This window comes from Rousettus aegyptiacus, unplaced genomic scaffold (genome assembly GCF_014176215.1).
Source record: "Rousettus aegyptiacus isolate mRouAeg1 unplaced genomic scaffold, mRouAeg1.p scaffold_m13_p_11, whole genome shotgun sequence".
Lineage (NCBI taxonomy): Eukaryota > Metazoa > Chordata > Mammalia > Chiroptera > Pteropodidae > Rousettus > Rousettus aegyptiacus.
In genome coordinates, this window is record NW_023416286.1 from 55452452 (window position 1) to 55472660 (window position 20209).

Genomic DNA, 20209 nt, shown 5'->3' on the forward strand with positions numbered 1-20209 from the left:
GAGAATCTCTGATAAAGAACATGAATTGTAAATAATAAACTTAATAACAACTTAGTGGGAGAACACCATTCTGGATAGTTACCTGGCTTCCACAGGGAGTGCTGAGGGCTGGAACTAAATGATATTCAGTGAGTGGGACTCTAAAGAATGAACTTAGTGAACTTCGTGGGCATTTTTGTTATGTTTCTGTTTGATGACCAGTTTGCTCCCATTGTTTCATAGAAGACTGACTCTAATGACATCTCCAGGAAAGAAAATCTAACTTTTTTTTAAAGCTTCTAAATCTTAAACAGTATGTCAAAAATTCAACTTAAAAATAAAAAGGGAAGGAGATTACGAAAGTACAAACTTATAATTATAAAGTAACTCGCAGGGATGTGATGTACAACACAGGAAATGTAGTCAGTAATAGCGGTAACTACTATGGTGATAGATGTTTCCTAAATATGTGTAAATCACTTCATAAGGTGTATAAATGTTGTACACTTGAAACTAATATGATATTGTATGTCAGCTATTATTACAAATAATTAAAAAATAATTTTAAAGAATAATAAAAGAAGATAATGCAATGACTCTCAAGCTTTGCTTGAAAATAACAGAACCTTTTCTAATACTTCATTATTTGGTTAAAAATAATTAATGGGAAAGAAAGGGAATTAATGAACAAAAGAAGAAAGAAGAAGAGCGTTCCCAAGGAGACAATGATAAGACAGTAGTGTTAATCTTGCTGAGGGCAACTGAGTAAAATTTAGAAGTTATGCATTGCAGTTCAAGACAGTGAAAGCAAAGGTTAGGTCAAGGCTAAAGATCACTCTGCAGTTAGGGACTCAACACTTGTTTCTCTACTTGGCAGTCATTTCAGGGGCATCTTGTCTCCAGGCCCTGACTCCCCAGTAATGATCTGAATTCTCACAGGTAGGCTTTCTCAGTCAAAAGATAGCCTCACCAGTCTTCCCTTTTTTCCGAGGCTGTGGCATTCTAAACGATGTCTATTGGTACCACAGATTTAATTGCCTTCTAATTAAAGGAGATGGGAGGAATTATGGACTGTTCTTTATTAGACTGGTGTAAAGAAGCTTGGCTACCTGCAGACTGATTCAGTGCCTCCAATATAGAGAGAGGGGTGTTCTCGGGATTGATTTGACTGTCGAGCAGACAGAAGCAGATGCTGTTGAAGTTACTTGTTGGGGAAGGAGAGAAAAGAATGATTCCATTTAAAGTGTTGAGTCAGTTTCTCCTCACTCATTAGTGTAATCCTTCTGATTTATTGCTTTTTTTATTAACATTGACAACAGCAATAATTATCGAATATGTATACTAGTTCGTGTTTTCCAGTGAACTGTCTCTTTTAGACCTTGATTTATTGGTAGCTGCTCCAATAGATTTTTTTTTTTTTTAAGTGTGGCAACTCTTGGTTGACTTCACAGATTGCAAGGAACTTGTCAGTTTACAATCTCTTAATTTTTAAAATTTTTTATGCCTATAGCACCTGGTCTTCCTAGGTGGTCTCCCATCCAAGTACTAACCAGGCCTGACCCTGCTTAGCTTCCATGATCAGATGAGATTGGGCTTGTTCAGGGTGACATGGCCATAGACTCCAATAGATTCTTAATGTTGATGTTACTTGATGAATCTATTGACGTTACTTGAAGAATCTGTTAACATACCCCTAAAAATCAACTTGATGTTGATTATGTATATATGCTCCATGACATTTCTTTCATCTACCATTTCAGTGTGTTTTGATTCCATTCCTAGCCTTGTCACTGGCTGAGAATGCAAAGTGCTTTGAGAACTACAAATGAAAGGAACGGTCTAGGAGGAATGATGTTATTTCCTAAGCACAAGTTTCTCGATACTTTTATGTATATTTTTTTCCCAGTGTGAATTACCGTATTAACATGTGATACTGCATGTCACACATTTCTTTAATTGAAAATAAGTAAAGCTCTGTTAATATTGATGCTATCTGTAAAAAAAAGACAAGCGATGGCAGAATTCCTTGGGGAGTTCACTTCATTTAATGTACACCAATCCTTAAATTGCAAAGCAGGCTGGGTGAACGCTGCCTGCAGGCATGAATCGCCTGTTTAGCAAGCTGCTTTCAAGCTCTTTTCTAAGAAATCTCCATCTTTGTCACTATTTCCTTCAAGGTGTTGAATGATTTTAAAAGTGGCAATTGTAACAATATGTAAAAAAAGCTGAAACCTGGCAGCATTCAGCTTACTTTTCTGTCCCTTTTGTGGAAAACTAGGAGTATTTCTCTCTGTGGGGGGAAGTGGAGTTTCAGACTTGATATGGATTTAGTTGCAGCAGACTGCCTGGTTAGAATGAAGACTCCTACCTGAGCAAAGCTTTTTGCAAGCTTTGCTTGGCAGTATTGGTGCAAGTCCATCTTGCTTTAAGTTACACTAATATGTGTTGAGCTACCTATACTTTTCAGGGCCCCTGCTCATTTTGAAGAGGAAGGTATTTTTTTTTCCTCATGATCAGTCTTGTAATTAGCTCTTGTCAATCTGATAATGTCAGAATCATTTCCTCATTTCTTCATTCAATGCATATTTTCAACGCTGTGCCCAGAGAAAGTGACTTGTAGCTATAAAGCAGTCAAGAGAAAGAGAAGAAAAATAAGGCTTGTAACCTCAGGAAGATTAAAGGTCTGGTAGAAGAGAAAAGCACATGCAGAAATAACCCCAGTATCTGGAGGAGAGTGCTGCCCGTGGAGTGTGGAGCACAGTGCCAGCAGAGTTCTGAGCCGGGGATCCAGGCTTAGAGATACTTTATGCTCCCTTCAGTAAGTTTCTAGGGTAATTCATTTCAGACTGACTGTGTACAGTGAATTTGTGTGATGCTTTAGGTTGAGACTCTCCTTCCATTTGCTTCTGGCTTAGGAAACAGGTTGACCTACATTAGTGGTGAAAAAAACAAACAAACCCAAAACACATGATATTAAATAAACAACAGTAGTTTGGGAGGAGTCCTTTGCCGAGAAGAAAGTCAAGGGGAACTGGTGTGCAATAAAACACACAATGGCTGACTCTTTGGGAAGGCCCAATATGGACCCTGTTACGGAATTGGAATTGAGGCCATCTGCCCACTCCCTACTATCCTCCAATAAGAGAAAACCTGTAAATGAAGGGGTCCTAAAATATTCCCTCTGAAAATATCTGAGCAATTGTAAAAGGGAAGTTTAAGCAAAATCAGAGCACGTGAGTTAACAAAACAAGAATTAAATAGTACATGAATAAGCTCTTCTTTGACATATAGAAAATTTCCATCATTTCTTTTCTTCCATTTAACTTTCCATTTAAAGTAATATATATATTCTTGAAAGTCTTTTGTTGATCATTTTTTCATACTCCTCTGTAATGAAAATATCTAACTAAAATATTTTTTCTAAGTTGGATTTTCATTAGAATCACTGATCAAAACAATATAATTTATAGATTTTATGACTAGTAAATACAAAAATAAAATTATATTAAATATGTCTTAATGAAATGGACAGGGCTTTTAAAACCCTTATTTCATGTATCTTGGGTGAATATTACATATCGTAAGAATGAGAGAAGGTTTGGTATCAATTCTATTTTAATTTTTACAGTTTTTAGTGCAGAGAACACTGTTCATATGAATGAGGTGACAAAAAAGATTTATCCTTTCATTCCTGTATTTAATTTAAAATATTGTTTATTCTCTCTTGTTTGTTTTCATTTGGATAGGCACTTTAAAGAGTATCTGAGATCTTAAAATTGTAATCAACATTACTATGGTTTGAAATCTGGCTCACAGCTGTACCCCTCATTGGAAATTGCCCTCAGCTACCAGGAACTGCCTAGCCTAAGGTTAACCTTGCAGAGCTGCAGTCGATGTCTGGCTGATGCAGAGGTACAAAGCCTGACTTCAACTGGGAACAAATCTGCAGTGTCAGTCTAGCTTCAGACCTCCCTGTAACACTGGCCTGAGGTTTCCGGAGCAACTCTATGGAGGCTCTCTTTTTTCCTGCCCAGTTCTGCCTCCCTCACATCCTTACAGGTGTATTCCTGGGTGCACCCTTCAAACTCCACATACCTTTCTCCCTATCTGAATTTGTTCTTCAGGAATTCCATCATAAAACACCCATTCATTAACTTGTACTTCAAGACTGTGATTCTGCAGAAGGGAGTAAAAAAAAAAACATATATTTTGGATACAAATGATATAGTGGGCTTATTTCACTTACTGTGGTTATTTTTGGTGGAATCATTTTTGTGGTGTTTAGGGTATGAAATATCTATATTAAACAGGGCAGCTGTAAAAAATATGTCCCATCCTTAATAAACACTCTCTTTGATAGTTTCCTAATGAGCTGAGAATATTTTGGTTATGCCTTTTGGATTATTTGTTTTTATTCTGGTTTGAGCAGTAGGATAATTTGAGTATGTAACATACTCCTCACGTTTAATAATTGACTAATCCTCAAATTAAAAATGCCTCAGTAAAAACTTTGTTGTTGTTAAAGACTTGGTTTTTTAACAAGGAACATATACATACATACACATCTTCCTCAGCGGCATGGAGCCTAGGGAAAAGCTAACGACAATTCATGAATAATGTAGAATTTTGCTGTTTATGCCATTTCCATCTGTTGTGTGCATGATATTTATGATATTCATAAGATAAACTGATAAGAGCGTGTGATCTGCTAATATGTATATTTTTAAAAGCTTTAATTACTGTTTTTATCGAAGAATGATGTCACGTACTCTGATGCCAGAGACGGGAGAGTTAGAAAATAGCAACACAAACAACACAAACACTTCTGAACAGCCAGGCCTTTTATTTTCGATGAGCAGTACTTGATTTGTGTCTTATGACATTTCAGGATCTCAGAGTATTTGCCAGCGTTGGTTTTTGATTGCGTGCTGGATGACAAAGGAGAACCGATCTGAGTGCGGCGATCCTGTCTTTCCCCTGCTGACTTTCCACCAGCCCTGCTTCTCAACTGGCTGTGTGTTGACGCAGCAGAACGAGGAGGGACTGCTTTTATGTTCTTCAGATGCTATATTAACCTTGGTACTTATTTTGAAAATTGAAGTTTTAATGAAGTGAGAGTCCCTAGAGAAAACAACAGAAAAGCACATTTTTTTTCTTCTTGATTAACCCAAAGCACAACCCCCCCAAAGAAAATTTTGTTAAATCTATAATCTATAGATTTTCTGAGTTTAGGCTGGTTAGTGGAAAGTAGTCCCGACAGAAGAACCAGCTTCTTATATCACTGAGTAAGAAAAATCAGCAATTCATTGTGTAGCTATGAGGAGATCACTTAACCTCTTAGAACTTCACCATTGTATTTAGAAAAATGCAAGGTTTGGACTAGATGATTTCAAACAATCTTTCAGCACAAACATTTTTTAAGAATCTTGTATGTATGCTTGATTTTCACCTTCAAAACATTCATTATGAGTTATTAGATTTAAAAGGACATCTAGGTCCATGAACACTATCTAATTTTTATAAAAACTGTCTCTCATTTCTTGAGGAGCAATGTTATAAAAATTGTTAAATTGCCATTGTGAATTTTTCTAGCTCAAATACTTTTCAGGTATTTCGATTCTCTCTCTTGCTCTGGTTTCCTCTTTCTTTTCTTTGTTGAAAGGGATGGGGAGGACTGCTAGTAAAATAATTTGGAGCCGGCCTCCTCTCATTTTTGGGATAATCCTAACAATCTGGAAAGAGGCCACTTTGCTTATTTTCAAATCTGTCTCATTTTTTATGATTGTGTTCTGACAATTTTCCTGTGTTTGGAGATTTAGAGGCATAAGAGGGCTTCCTAGAAGTGTTCACATTAACTGAAATGAGGAAACATGAAATCCAAGGTGTTGGAGGAGAAAATTTATTTCTGAGAACTTTATCAAAACAGCTTATCATCAGTTACAGACATTATGTAGTAAGTGGTGACTTCAGATAAGACAGTGCCACAAATATTTCTTCCGCATTGCCCAAAATCATAGCCAGTACTAATTTTTTTAGGTCTAGCAAGATCCTCTTTTAAAAGTAAACATTATATAGTCTGTGTGTAGGGGCGTGTGTGTGTGTGTGTGTGTGTGTTTTGAAATTTTACTGGTGTGAATTGGTTAAATGCTTTATTTTCATTCCAACACCTAAATGAGTTTATTCTGTAACCCTCGTGGTAGCTACAGGTAGATTCTTTAGTTACTTTCCAGGGAAAGTGAAGCCCAGAAAGAGGTCCATCTATCTCTAGCTGGACAGTCTGGTGGGTGGTAATCCTCACTGCCTCCAACAAGAGTGTGCTAGTCACTGCTCACTAGATACCCATTTCCTACTTTCCATTTTAGGCGTGCTCCATTAGTTTTTTAAGACACACTGAATTACGGCAGAAATGTAAGCAGTTTGTTTCTGAAAGTTTCCTTATGCCTCTTAGCCATTACTTGGGGGAGAGATGGCAATGTGCTGTCATCTTTCTTTTCCTTTCTGAAGACTATTTGCACGCTTTACAATCCAGTGTCCCTGATTTTGAGGGACTGTTTCCTATGAAAATCAAGTCTAAATCACCAGTTTCTTCTTGTGACTTATGAATTCCTCCTCTTCTGATCTTTGAAGGCAAATCGAGGTCAGGAACCATGTATTATACTTTGTATCTCCAACAGCATGATATCTATGACATAAATAATACCTAACATCTAGGTTCTTTTCATTTACTATGATAATTGTGATAGTTTCTATTTAGAGTTATCATTTTTTGTGTCATGTTTTCTGTTAAGTATTTCACATGCACCAAGTAATTTAGTCCTTCCATTAATTCTGTAATATCCCTCTTAGAAACAATCCTCATTTGATAGATGTAACAACCAAGGCTCATAGATGTTAAATAACTCACTTGAGTTAACACGCGTGCACTTGTGTGCATACATACGGACAACAGTGTCACATGCCAAAGCCCTTTTTCTTTTAGTTTCTGCTGAGTCCACAATTAGGAGGAAGAAAAGCTGCTCTTTTACTGTCTTCATAATAGGGCTGGAGTGAGTGTCTTCAGAAAAGGTAACTACTTCCAATCTGATTTGCATCAATTTTTCCCTGATGTACAAAATCAACCTACTATACTCCTGTGTCTTCCTGACCACTAACAAGTGAGGTGTGTCACAGAGAGGTAGTGGGAGGTGAGGGTGTTCAGTTTATCTAGCCTGAATCTTAACTGAGATATTTGAGATAGTGGGGAGAAGATTAAGGAGGGGAGGGTGCATGCCTCCTGGAAAAATGGAAGTAAGCAGGCTAAGAAAAAGCTGTTTTTGGACAACCGTCTTGTAGTGTGACAACTTGGGTGAAGCAAGTCAGAGGGGCGGAGTGGTAAGCACAATTTCTTCCTACCTGCCAACTTTACCTAGGTCCTATGGAACCTGACCGAATTTGAAAGCTGAGTCATCACACTTTTAGTTATTGTTGCCATGGATTCAATTTACCCTGTTCTAATTGAAAAGTTTTAATTGGAACACACTATGGAAATCCATGTTCTGCAAGACTGGAAACCTTACCCATTTTACATTACCTGATTATATAGACTTTTCCACAATTATCATAGTTAAGCTAGTTGTTCTTACAGAAGCTACTTATCTAATTAAGTGAAAAGTGCACAGTAGGTAAAAATTAAAGCAGTTATTTGCAACTGTACAGTTCAACTTCAGTGGGGGGAGGGGAAATGGTCTCATTGAGTTAAATTGTATTTGCAAATTGGTGCCAAAACTATGTTAACTGAGAGGAAAGAAATAAGAAATTGTCACCTAATTCTACAAGAGAAAAATAGACTATATGAGGTACACTTAAAAGCAAAGTAGAAAATGTTTAAAATTAACTTATAGTAGAATTTTATTTTTTCGTATTAAGCATCCAGATTTGAGACTTCATCCAGATTTGAGACTTCTGTATTCCAATTGCAATAAATATAATTTAATTCCACTAATGTTCTTTCACTGGTCTCATACTTTATTAAAACCAATAAATTATATATTTTTGAAGATTCAGTAGATGCATGTTACTAAATTGTAATTCACATGTATGAGAAGAGACAGCTACCCAGTGTTTCTCTCCCAAGGCAATGACTTACAGTTGCTTTGATATCTTCCTCAAATTAGTCAGGATTTTATTTTTTCTTATGACAATTATACTAAAAATTTACATTGTATACATTATTCAATTTAAGATTTATAAATATATATTTAAAAAGTAGATTCTCTTTTGTCACTACCCAGCCCTGTTGGGGGCTGCCTCACTTTATTAGTTGTTGACATGTACTTGGAGAATGCAAAATGGTTTATTACAGTATTTGCTTAAGCAAAACATAATTCAGAAAGCAAACATACTGCTGTCAAAACAAAACACAGGCCGTGTTATAATGTCAAACTGAAGTAGAATTTGCCTCATGCTTTGGATTATTTTGGTCACAGCTCTCCATAACTATGCTTGAATAGGGGTTCCTATCATATCTGCTCTATCTCAGTCTTGGACTCACTTAGAGAAATCCATATATGGCTGTTAATTGTCTTTACTGAGATTGAAGGAATTTTGGGGGTGGGGCACTGGTAACATTTGGATCCGTACTGCCCCCACAGCTCTGATAAAGAGGCCTGTGGATTCCTTTCCCCATCCTAAACCTCTCAGATGGTTTCGGACAATGCATGAAAAAAATATCAGCATTGCAGTATTCTGACGCTGAGCCCTTTGTTGCTGGTGAGTTTAGAAATGGAGATTTTTGCCATATTGTCTACAGTTTAAAGACGGCACTTTTCTGCAAATGTTTTCAAAGGTCTGGAATTAAAAGTGAAAAACAATAACTCTAAACATGCTGGGGTCAGACCTTTTCTAAGATGTGTTTGCCCTCACTAGTAAGCTTGTAAAGTCAGCAATAACCATACTGCTTGGATGATAAAATTTAATTTTGAAAAACAGCTAAAAAGGATTTTTTCTTCCCCAGTACAGCTGAATATAGTCTGGCATAAAAGAATGTTTTCCATGTAATATTAACAATAGGCTAGTGATGATTCAAGAAGACTTGTAATTCCTCCCTCCGCCCTCTGGCCATCACCCTTGCTCATTTCTGTCACTCATCCCAGAACCCTCTGTGAAGTATCATACCTTGCTGCTTGCTAATAAGACTTCTGTTGTTGTAGGTGAATGAGAGCAAGTGTTATCAACTTCTGTACCTCCCCTGCTAGTCAATGTCTGCATACCTACAGGCTCTGTGGACCAAATGAGTGTTACAAGGACCATGATAACTTTTCCAAGTACACTGGCTCATGGGGGGCATTGCTGTTTATATTGTCTGTCAACAGAGACAGAAATAGGGAATGCTACTCTTCAGTTTTTAATCCTTACCTCTCTCTGGATATTTGTCCCATAGCATTTTCTTCAGCTTCAGGAACACAACTGTGCTAGCTTAATATTTTTCAAACAACTTTTTTCCTACCTTCTTCTCCACTTTGCCTTATGAGTCATGCTCAACCGCTTATCATTCAACCATCCATAATTTAGCATCCTATAAACTCTTGCTAAAGAATCAGATGCATGTATTTAAAAGAGATTTTATCGACTGCAGTGGAAAGTATTCAGTGATATCGTAAAAGAATTAAGATCGTGGTATATTGTGCCTTGGAAAAATTTTTTTCAGGTAAACTCTATTCTTAAGGAATTTGTAAATGTTTTGGAGATATATGGAAAACATGGTGGTGGCTTTTTAAATTTTTTTTTATTTTTTCGTACGATTAGGTCATTTCCTGTGAACTGCATATGTTCACTGATAGTTTACTTATCCATTAGATATGTTTATTGTTCTCTTCCAAACCTCTCTATATTCCGCATGCTTGTCGAGTTAAGGGATCTTAAAGTGAAGATGAATTCAAAAATTTCTAAATAACATTTACTAACATGGAGAGACTGTCTACTGGATCTTAAATTTCAGCATTTATATTTTAATCTTTTTTGAGGACACTTGCTAAAGAAGACATTAGTCTTTCTTTTTAATATGCAGTCTTCTCGATACTATTGTTTATATCTACCCACACTTCAAGTTGTCAGTGTTGTTTGCAATGAAGTGACACCATCCAAATGTAGTTGACACTCCACCCACTTGGTTTTGTACCACAAACAGTGAGTATATCTGAATGTCATTAGTAAAAATGAAGTCCGATTCATCAAAGAAAAGGTTGATAGAACAGCCTGGTTGAAAGAAAATCTCAGATGAGAATTAAGATATCTGCATTTGCTACAGACTAGTTGGCTGGCTACCAATGTGTTTCTCTATCGTTTACATTTTTTTTTCCTAATGTATAGTGTAGGAATAATGTTTTCCCCAGGGGTCTTGGAAAAATTCTTATTTAAGTATTTGCTGAGTATTCTTTATGGTGTCTAGCACTATGCTAAAACCTGAGAAGGAAATCAATAAAAAGGTTGCTAATCTCTAGGGATCCAAGATCTAGCTGAGGAACTATATTACCAGTTAAGACACAGGAATGCTTTTTTACTTCTTCGGAGCATTTTATATTTATATTGTATAAAATTATATCTTATGTATCCATATATAAATTTAGTATACAGATTAAATGAAATACATATGTATGAAATTATTTATACACATATTTATATACATATGTATATATACATATATATACACACACATATATGTGTTTTTATAATTTCATTTAATCCTTATAGCAACCCTGTGAGACAGAGTTGACTCCAAATCATAGAGGAAAACCCTGAGGCTACATGATATTAAGTAAAATTGCAAGTAAATCTAGGATTTCAGCATAGGTCTCTGGATTCTAGGCCCTGTGGTCTTTCTTTTGAAGCATAAACTCTCTTCTTAAACCAGTGTAAAAATGAGTCCCCAAAGCATAATATAACTGATAAATGCTGTGGAAGCCTTGCTTGGAGGAAGTAGGGCTTAAAGAGGACCTTGGACAGGGCAGAAGGAAAGGGGATGTCAGACAGAGAATCATGCAATAAAGTTTGGAGGTGATGTATTGTGAAAGAACTGTACTCATTATTTTAAATGCAAATAGTAAGATCTATTGTTTCTGCACATGGGGTCTGAATGTGAAGGGTGTATGAGTTTGAATTTTTTTCTGAAGGATTGGATTACATGATGAGATTAAAACTTTAGGAAGATTAGGGGGGACTTTCTGTGGACTTGGAGTCAGGGAGATGAGCTATAAGACTTTTGCAGCAATGAGAAAAGGTGAAAAAAAATAAGGCTGAATAAGAAATAGTACACATAAAGCTCAATTTTACCCAGTATCTTGCATTTGGTAAACACTCATTAACTATTAGATATGTACTTATGACTATTGTTAGAAGTAAAGTTGAATGAGGTGAGATTTTAAAAGATCACATATTGTATGAGAATGTTTTAATTCCTTGAAGGAATAATGCTCTATTAAACCAATGTACTATACTGCTTTCACTAATAAACAACCAATACCTGCCTTCTCTGTGGACAAGATTTATTTTAATTTGGTGTTGACAGGTTCTACCATGATGCAATATTAGCGACTCATGACAAAGAACATCATACATTGTTACAAATCTTAAGAGATACCTCACAGTAGCATAATAGTGTTATATGTTCTTAAGCCAGTTTCTTTCAGTTGGGATAACAGGACATTTGTCACTGCTGCAACATTACACATAGGAGGATAATTTGGGCCTTCATGGAGGTGACTTTAGATTTAGAGCTTGACAAAGAGTGAGGAGTAAGTGCCTTCCATTTGCTCAATAAGCGTAACCGTTTAAGCCCTTAGGAAAGGTTGAGGGTGTCTATTAGCTGTATTGTAGTCTGAATGAAAGAGGCATCAAATAAGACTAAGGAGGCTTCTCACATCCCATAAGGTTAGTATTTTAATAATTCTTTAAGGCATTTGCATAATCAAATCACTTTGGCAAATTTCCCTCAATATTTAAATGATAGTCAATTCTAGGAGCAATAAGTAAAAGTCCAAAGGGACGTAGAATTTGTCAGGCGGAGCAGAAATCTTCTCTGGTCTTCAGAAGGAGGAACTAAAATTACCACACACATCCCATTTCCCCACTAAGAAGTATACTCTGTTCAATTTCAGCATGAATAGCCTGGCTACATTTTACAATTGAATCTGCTATAGCTTCCTAAAGGCAATTTGAGAAATAGGCAGCTGCCAATAGAATATAATGTCAATGAAAGCAGAAAATGCCCACATTACTGAAATATGCACTCTTCAAATTTAACAGTGGTCGGGCCTCTCTCTATATAAGAAATTCATGTGTTATATTTTGGATTGCTGTAGATTGCTTTGTCCTAGAATTATATAGTTGGAAGATGCCTTCAGATACCATTGTCGTTTCACTTACTCTTCCAGTTGGTTTAACAAACTCTTAGCCTTGGAAGACTGTTCATTTCTTTGATTTCTGTCTGGCTCTGAGCCTCAGCTCTTGTGGGTGCCTAAAGAAAGCACACTTTTTTTTTTTTGCTGCTGCTGCTACTGTTGCCACAGTCTACCTTGAATGGGGAGGTAGAGAGAAACCTCATTAGGAGGGAGTATAGAGAATCAGAAGCAGATGACAACTCTAGATCAGGGTGTGTGGGTAAAAGGGAAAGCTAGAAAAGGGAAAAAGAGTTAGTGACCGATAGAAAGAGGGCTATGTTAGAGAATGGGAGGTGATGTCTGAGGCTACCAAGACAGCCATGTTTCAAAACAGTGATTCCTTTCCATTCAGAGGTTTCTCACTGACTTGAGTGGGCTATTGTATGCCATCATGCTTTCCTGTCTTTTGATTCTGAGAAATCTAAAATAATTTTGTACTGACCTAAAACTGCTTGGAGGGGCTATTTGGAGACTATTGGAAAATATCATTTGGTAATATATGTTATTTATGTAAATATGTATATCTTTGTGTGTGTTATGCTATGTATGTATGTAAAATTACATATAAATTGATTATTTGTTGTATTTATTATAGATAAATATATACAATATTATATTATTTTATCATGTCAAATATGTTAATAGATATATAAATATAGAGAGATGTAAATATAGTTATCTATCATTTATCTATATCTTTTAAAGGAATAGAAGGATTTATTTCATAAAGGAGGGGCATCTAAAATGACAGAATTTTGAAGGTACAGTTTACTTTTCTCTTTTTACAGATAAAGAAACTGAGAGCCAGAAGAGTAGAGTGACCTGGCCACAGTCTTAGGAAAGGCAGAAGCCCAGCTAAAACTCATGTTGCTCTCTCCAAGTCAGAACGCCCTCCCATATACCCTTGAGTCTAATATACTGGCTCCGGGTGTTGGTGGAGGAGTGGGGCTGTGGGCCTTGATAGTGGACCCTAAGGGTGATTCTGAAATGTACCATCTCTAATTCTGACTTTATATCCACCGTGGAAGGACCACATACAGAAATGTTAAGAAGTAATAGGCTTATAGAATGTAATAAAACTTCAATAGAAAAACAACACTAGTTTAATTTGCCATCAAATGCAAATAAAAAATGGTCTTACAGTTGTATACTCATAACTGCGATCCTGAGGAAGCATCCTACTGGATCCCACTCATGCAAATGGGTCTTTCCCTTCTATTTTCTCTCCTATTCATTGGGACTACTGGCCCCTGCCTGGGCAACCTGGGAACTCTGCTGTTTGGATAACATTGCTAGGCAGGAAGGATCTTTTTTCTTCCCTGAGTCTTTTTGCTTGAATCCATATTTCTTCACAGTTTGACTCATTTCTTTTTTTTTGCCCCTGCCCACTCGTGTTAGCTCTTCTGAGAAAAACAGCAAATGAGTTTAACAGCAAATGCTTTTAACATTTGCAGCCAGTGGCTGGAGGCCACAAGACCAAGATTCTTAATATCATACGCTTAGCTTTGTTTCAAATTAAAATTGGAACCAGTAATGTCTTAATTCTCTTGTCTAGACAATTGTCACGGCTGTAAATTACCATCATCATGGCCATCGAATGGTTATAATGACCTTACCAAAACATTATTTGCCAATCCTATAAACTTTCTGAACATGCTGTTTAGTTTATCATAATTAATCTATTAAGAGATGACATACACATCCTGCTTCTTCTCTCCAAAGTGACATTTGTGAATTTAATTCCTTTCTCATTGCTAATGCTACTCTATAAACTGGCTTCTGATCTAATTCTGTCTTCTGTCTGTCTGCAACAAATTTAATCAGAAAAAATCCTTATCGAAATGTGATGTTCTTTTTGTGTTTGAGACAGTGGCCATTACCTCTGAAGATATTTAGTGCTATTCCTCTTATGTGATTAAAAGCTATTTACACACATTTTATTCAGGGTAGAGATAGTAATATAATTCATAGGCAACTAATGTGAATTTAAATGAACTCTTCAAACAAGTACTTGGAGAGTTCAATGTTCAGGAGACAGACTTTTGTACATAAAGGCTTAATGTAAAGTATATAAGCACAACCTTTAAATCAGTCTAAGTAACAAACCAGTCACCTTAGAAGTGCAATGTATTTAATTATATAATTGTAAGCTCAGCTTATATCTAAACTTCCCACGCTGTGTTTTTATATGTTTGTGTATGTGTGTGTGTTGCTGTGTGTCTGTGTGTCTGCGTCTGTGTATGTGCACACACAACAGATTAATGTAGTAGGGAGAAAGAGCAGATGCCAAAAGGCATCAAGAAAATGTCTGAAATCCTGGTCACAGGACGTAAGTTCCTCTAGTTATCTGTAAGGAATATTATTGTCATTTCTCCCTGGGGAACTTGGAATCATCCTTTGTGTAGACCCCTCTTTCTTAACCAAAGCACCTTACACACAGTTCTCGCCATTAAAACTTCTTTTATTTAATGACTATCATTTGTCTACTTGTCCATTTCTACCAGTAAAATATGATCTGAAGAGTAGGGGTGTTATCATTGCTGGTGACTAAGGAATCATAGAGCTTGGGATCGAATCCTATTTTCATTACTTTTTTTTTCTTTAGGGATAACCTCTAGTAGTTTTCCTTACCTCCCTAAGGTTGATTTTCTTCATCTGAAAATCAGGGCTAAAAATAATATCTGCTTCATAAAATTTTTGCAAAGGTTATCTAATCATAGCTATCATTATCACTATCATCATCATATTCATGTCCCTGTTGTCACTATCAAATACAGTTTTTTCAACAGAACAAATTATTTTCCTCATCAACCAATCTTTCAGTTCCTCCAAATTTTTTTACTAAGATATAATTTACTTGCCATAAAATTCACCTTTTCGAAAGTATACAATTCAGTGGCATTTACTATATTCACAAAGTTATGCAAACATCTTAATTCCAGAAAATTTTTATCATTCCGAAAAGAAACCCTTTCTTCATTAGCAGTCACTCTTTATTCCTTTGTTTGTTCCCCCAGCCCACGGCAACCATGAATACTTTTTTTTTTTGCATTTGCCTACAGTGGACATTACATGTTAATTTAATCATGCAATATGCAGTCTTTTCTGTCTGATTTCTTTCACTTAGCATAATATTTTCAAGGTTTATCCATGTCGTGGTATGTATAAATATTCCATTCCTTTTTATGGCTGTATAGTATTCCATCGCACAATATGCTTCACTTTGTTTACTCATTCATCAATTGATGGACATTTGAGATTTTTCCTACAGTTTGCCTCTTATGAATTATGCTACTATGGACATTTATATATAAGTTTTTGTGTGGACATACATTTTTAATTATCTTGGGTGTAACCTTTGGAGTGGCATTGCTGAGTCATATGGTAACTCTATGTTAAACTTTTAGAGGATTTGCCAAATTGTTTCCCAAAGTAGCTTCCTCATGTTTCCATTCCCACCAGCAGTGTCTGATGAGTTCTAGTTCTCCATGCTCTCCCCAACAGTTGTTAGTCTTTGACTTTTTGATTATAGGAATCCTAGTGGTGTAAAGTGGTATATCTCACTGTGGCTTTGGTTTGCACTTCCCTAATACCTAACGATATTGAACGTCTTTTCATGTGTTTATTGATCATTTCTGTGTCTTCCTTGGAGAAATGTCTGTTTAAGTAATTTGCCTGTATTTTTCTTAAGTCATTTGTCTTTTGAGATGCAAGAGTTTTTCATATAGTCTTGATTACAAGACCATTACAGATGTATAACTTGGAAATATGTATAACTTGGAGACAGATTTTTCCACTTTCAGGAATGTGTCCTTTGAAGCACAAAGGTTTTTAATTTGGAAGAGTTCAACTTATCTATTTTTTTTTTCTCAAAAGCTAATGCTTTTGGTGTCAAATCTAAGACACCATTGGCCAATCCAAGGTCATGAAGAATTACCTCTGTGTTTTCTTTTAAGAGATATATAGTTTTAGCTCTTACATTTAGGCCTTTCATGAATTTTGAGTTAATTTTTGTGTATGATGTGAGGTAGAGGTTCAACTTCATACTTCTGCATATGGATATCAGTTGTTCAAGAACCTTATGTTGTAAAAATTATTCATTCATCATTGAATTATCTTGGGACACTTGTAAAAATCAATTGACAATAAATGTTAAGGTTTGTTTCTGGACTCTTCATTATATTCCATTGACATATGTCTATTCTTATGCCAGTACTACACTGTCATGATTATTTGAGCATTGTAGTCAATTTTGAAATTAAGAAAGTTGAGTCTTCCAACTATGTTCATCTTTTTCAAAACTGGCTGTTTTAGATCCTTTGCATTTTCATATGACTTTTAGAATTAGCTTGTCAATTTATAAAGGTAATCAGGAGAGATTTTGATAGGGATTGTGTTGAATCTGTAGATAAGTTTGGGGAGTATTTAAAGCTTCATAACATTAAGTCTAGTTCTTGAGCATGAGATGCCTTTCCATTTATTTATATCTTCTTTAATTTCTTTCACTGATGTTTTACAGTGTGCTAGTCTTACATTCTTTTGTTAACTGTATTCCTAAGTATTTTGTTCCTTTTGATGCTATTATAAGCTGAATCATGTTACTAATTTTAATTTTTTGTAGTGTTTGTTAATAGTGTATTGAAACATATTTAATTTTTAATGTGAATCTTGTATCCTCCAACCTTGCTGAACTTCATTAGTTTTAATAGAGTTTTAGTAGATCCTTCTGATTTTCTATATATGAGATCATGTAATCTGTGAATAGAAGTCGTTTTCTTCTTTCTTTTCAATCTGATGCCTTTTATTTATTTTTCTTGCCTAATTGCATGCACTATCGAGAACTTCCAGTACAATGTTGAATAGAAGTGGTGAGAGCTAATATCCTTCTCTTGTTCCTTATCTTAGGGAGAAAGCTTCAGTCTTTTGACATTAACTGCGATGTTGATTTTGGAGTTTTCATAGGTGCCCTTTATCAGGTTGAGGAAGTTTCTTTCTATTCCTAATTCATTAGGTACATTGGCCTGTACGTTCATTTCTTGTGCTGCCTTTTTTGTTTGTTTGTTTGTTTGTTGTTATCAGAGTAACACTAACCTCATAGAATAAATTGGGAAGTGTTCCATTTGCTTCTAATTTTTGGGAAGTATTTGTAAAAGATTTATATTAATTATCCTTGAAATATTTGGTAGAATTCACCAGGGAAGATATTTGGGCCTAGGATTCTTTGTGGAAAGTTTTTTGATTACTAATTAAATCAATTACTTGTTATAGGTCCATTCAGATTATCTTTCTTTTTAAGTCAGACAGATTATCTTTCTTTTTAGTCGGTTTTAATAGTTCTTATCTTTCTAGGATTTGCCTATTTCATCTAGATTAGCTAAATAGTTAGAATACAACTGTTCATAGTATTCTCCTATAATCCTTTTTATGATGAATGGCCTATTTCCTTTTAATTCTGTAAATTTTTTCTTTGTGTATTTTCAGGCTCTATTGTTAGGTGCATATCTGCCTATAATTGTTATATCTTCTTGATGGATTAACATTTTTATCCTTATAAAATGACCTTCTTTGTCTCTAGTAACAATTTTAGTCTTAAAGTCTTTGCCTGATAGTAATATAGCCCTTTTGGTTACAATTTGCATGGTATATCTTTATTCATCCTTTTATTTGTGGCTTGAAGCTAAAATGTATCTCTAGTAGACAGTGCATAATTGAATTATGTTTTTCTGTTCATTCTGCCACTACCTTTTGATTGGAACGGTTATTCTATTTACATTTTATGTAATTATTGATAAAGTAGATTTACATCTGTTATTTTTCTACTTGTGTTCCAAATGTCTACTTCTCCTATGTTCTTCTTTTGTGCTAAATAGATCTTTCCAGTATAGCATTATGTCATTTATTATTTTATTATTTCTTTTATTGTCTTTTAAGTTATTTTTTTAATGGTCACTCTGAGGATTACAATTAACATCTTACTTTAAAAATCTAGTTTGGCTGAATACCAACTTAATGTCAGTAATACACAAAACTTTGCTGCTGTATATCTCCATTTCCTCCCCCTTCTTTGTGCTCTTATGCAATATAAGTATAAATATTTATATATTATAAGTAAATCAGCACAGTATTATAATTATCATTTTATTCAGTTACCTTTCAAATGTAATTAGAAGAAACAGTTACAAACAAAAACTGTATTTATATTGTCTATTATATTTATCTATATTTACCTTTACTGGTGTTCTTAATGTTTCTGCACATGGATTCTATTTATTAATTAGTGTCCTTTTATTTCAGCCTAGAGATTTCCCTTTAGTATTTCTTAAAGGGTAAGTCTATGAGCAAGTAATTTTCTCAATTTATCTGGAAATGACTTACTTTCTTCTTCATTTTCGAAGAGTAGTTTTGCTATATATAGAATTCTTTATTGACATTATTTTTTATTTAGACCTTAACCATAATGACACCTTGACCCAAGATTTCTGGACTCCTGAAGTGTGAGAAAATAAATTTATGTTGTTTAAGCCATTCAGCTATGATATTTTGTTATTGAAGTCTAAACAGATTAAGACAGGTCCCAATGGAAAGCTCATTCACCAGATTTTCCCAGTAAGTTTCTTGTTTGCTCCAACTCTCAGAGGTTTTTGTGTTAAACAAATGCCATTGGTTGCTTTTTGACAAATACCCTTGAAAAAGATTGTTTATAGAAAGTGATCTCTGAGTCAGGTCAAATAAAGAAAAGCCCTGCTAGTAAATGTATCTAAGAAACTGCTAGACAGGTCAAATAATAACAATAGCTGGTAATGGTGCTTTGGGGAAGCGTCACACTTGTTCTGCCTTATCCATTGGCTTCTAGGCTGCTGATTTTCATGATGATCATGTTTGTGAAGCTATTGTTTTTCATTGCTACCATGGAGCTGGTGAGAGAGGAGGGAAATAGGGCAAGTTAAAACCCCACAAAGCTCACTGTTTTTAGTGAGATCCAGCTGTCTTTCTTCAATAAACATTGAATTGGATTCCTCTCTTGACCAATGTGCAGAGTTCTTAAAAAGTTGATTTTGATAATATTGCTAGTTTTCTTATTGTCTTCATAGAGAAACAGATTTTAGAGTTCTTTACTCCCATGTTCCTGCAGTCTCTTCCACCCAATTAATTTTTGATGAATATATACTTTGAATAGACTTTGCAGTTGTCTTTCTACCATTGATTTTACACTTTTCTATGAATGTCAAGTTTGTTTTGGAGCTACACCTACACTCAGATCCAGAGGTAACCCCTGGTTGTTCTAATTCAGCAATCTTGACCTCGATGCTATTAACATTTTGGGTCCAATAATTGTGCTGTGGAGGGCTGTCATGTGCTTTGTGGGATCTTTCACAACATCCTTGTACTTTCTCCACTAGATGCCAGTAACATTCTCTAAGTTGTGATAACCGCAACATTGTCCAAATATTGCCCAATGTCTCCTTCAGGGCAAAATTGCCCCCGATTGGCAACCATTGTTCTAACCACATTAACTAAAAGTCTCATTGTTTTAGACACAATGATTTATTCACATAAAGAAGGCTTATGTCTTAAAATATATGATAATCTATTAATCACAGTCATTGGCTCAGGAATGGAGGTGTAACCAATTCAAGCCAATGAAATATGAGACGTTGCTGGAAAAGGCAAGAGGGAAGGTTCTTTTTTTTTTTTTCCTTCTAGGTTGGGCTTTGTGAGGATGTAAAATCCCCTGGGAATCCAGCCTTAGCATGAAGCTAATATGTCACATAACATGTGCCTGGTGCACAGGTATTAAAGTTATTATTATAACACAA

The 20209-nt window shown here is 35.3% G+C and overlaps 1 protein-coding gene and 1 pseudogene across 1 annotated transcript in view; one reads left to right on the top strand and one right to left on the bottom strand.

Moving 5' to 3' along the window:
• Positions 1–20209, top strand: part of FGF14 (fibroblast growth factor 14) — a 548307-nt gene that overhangs the window by 158058 nt on the left and 370040 nt on the right. The window lies entirely within an intron of this gene.
• Positions 1481–1599, bottom strand: LOC118609508 (annotated as a pseudogene).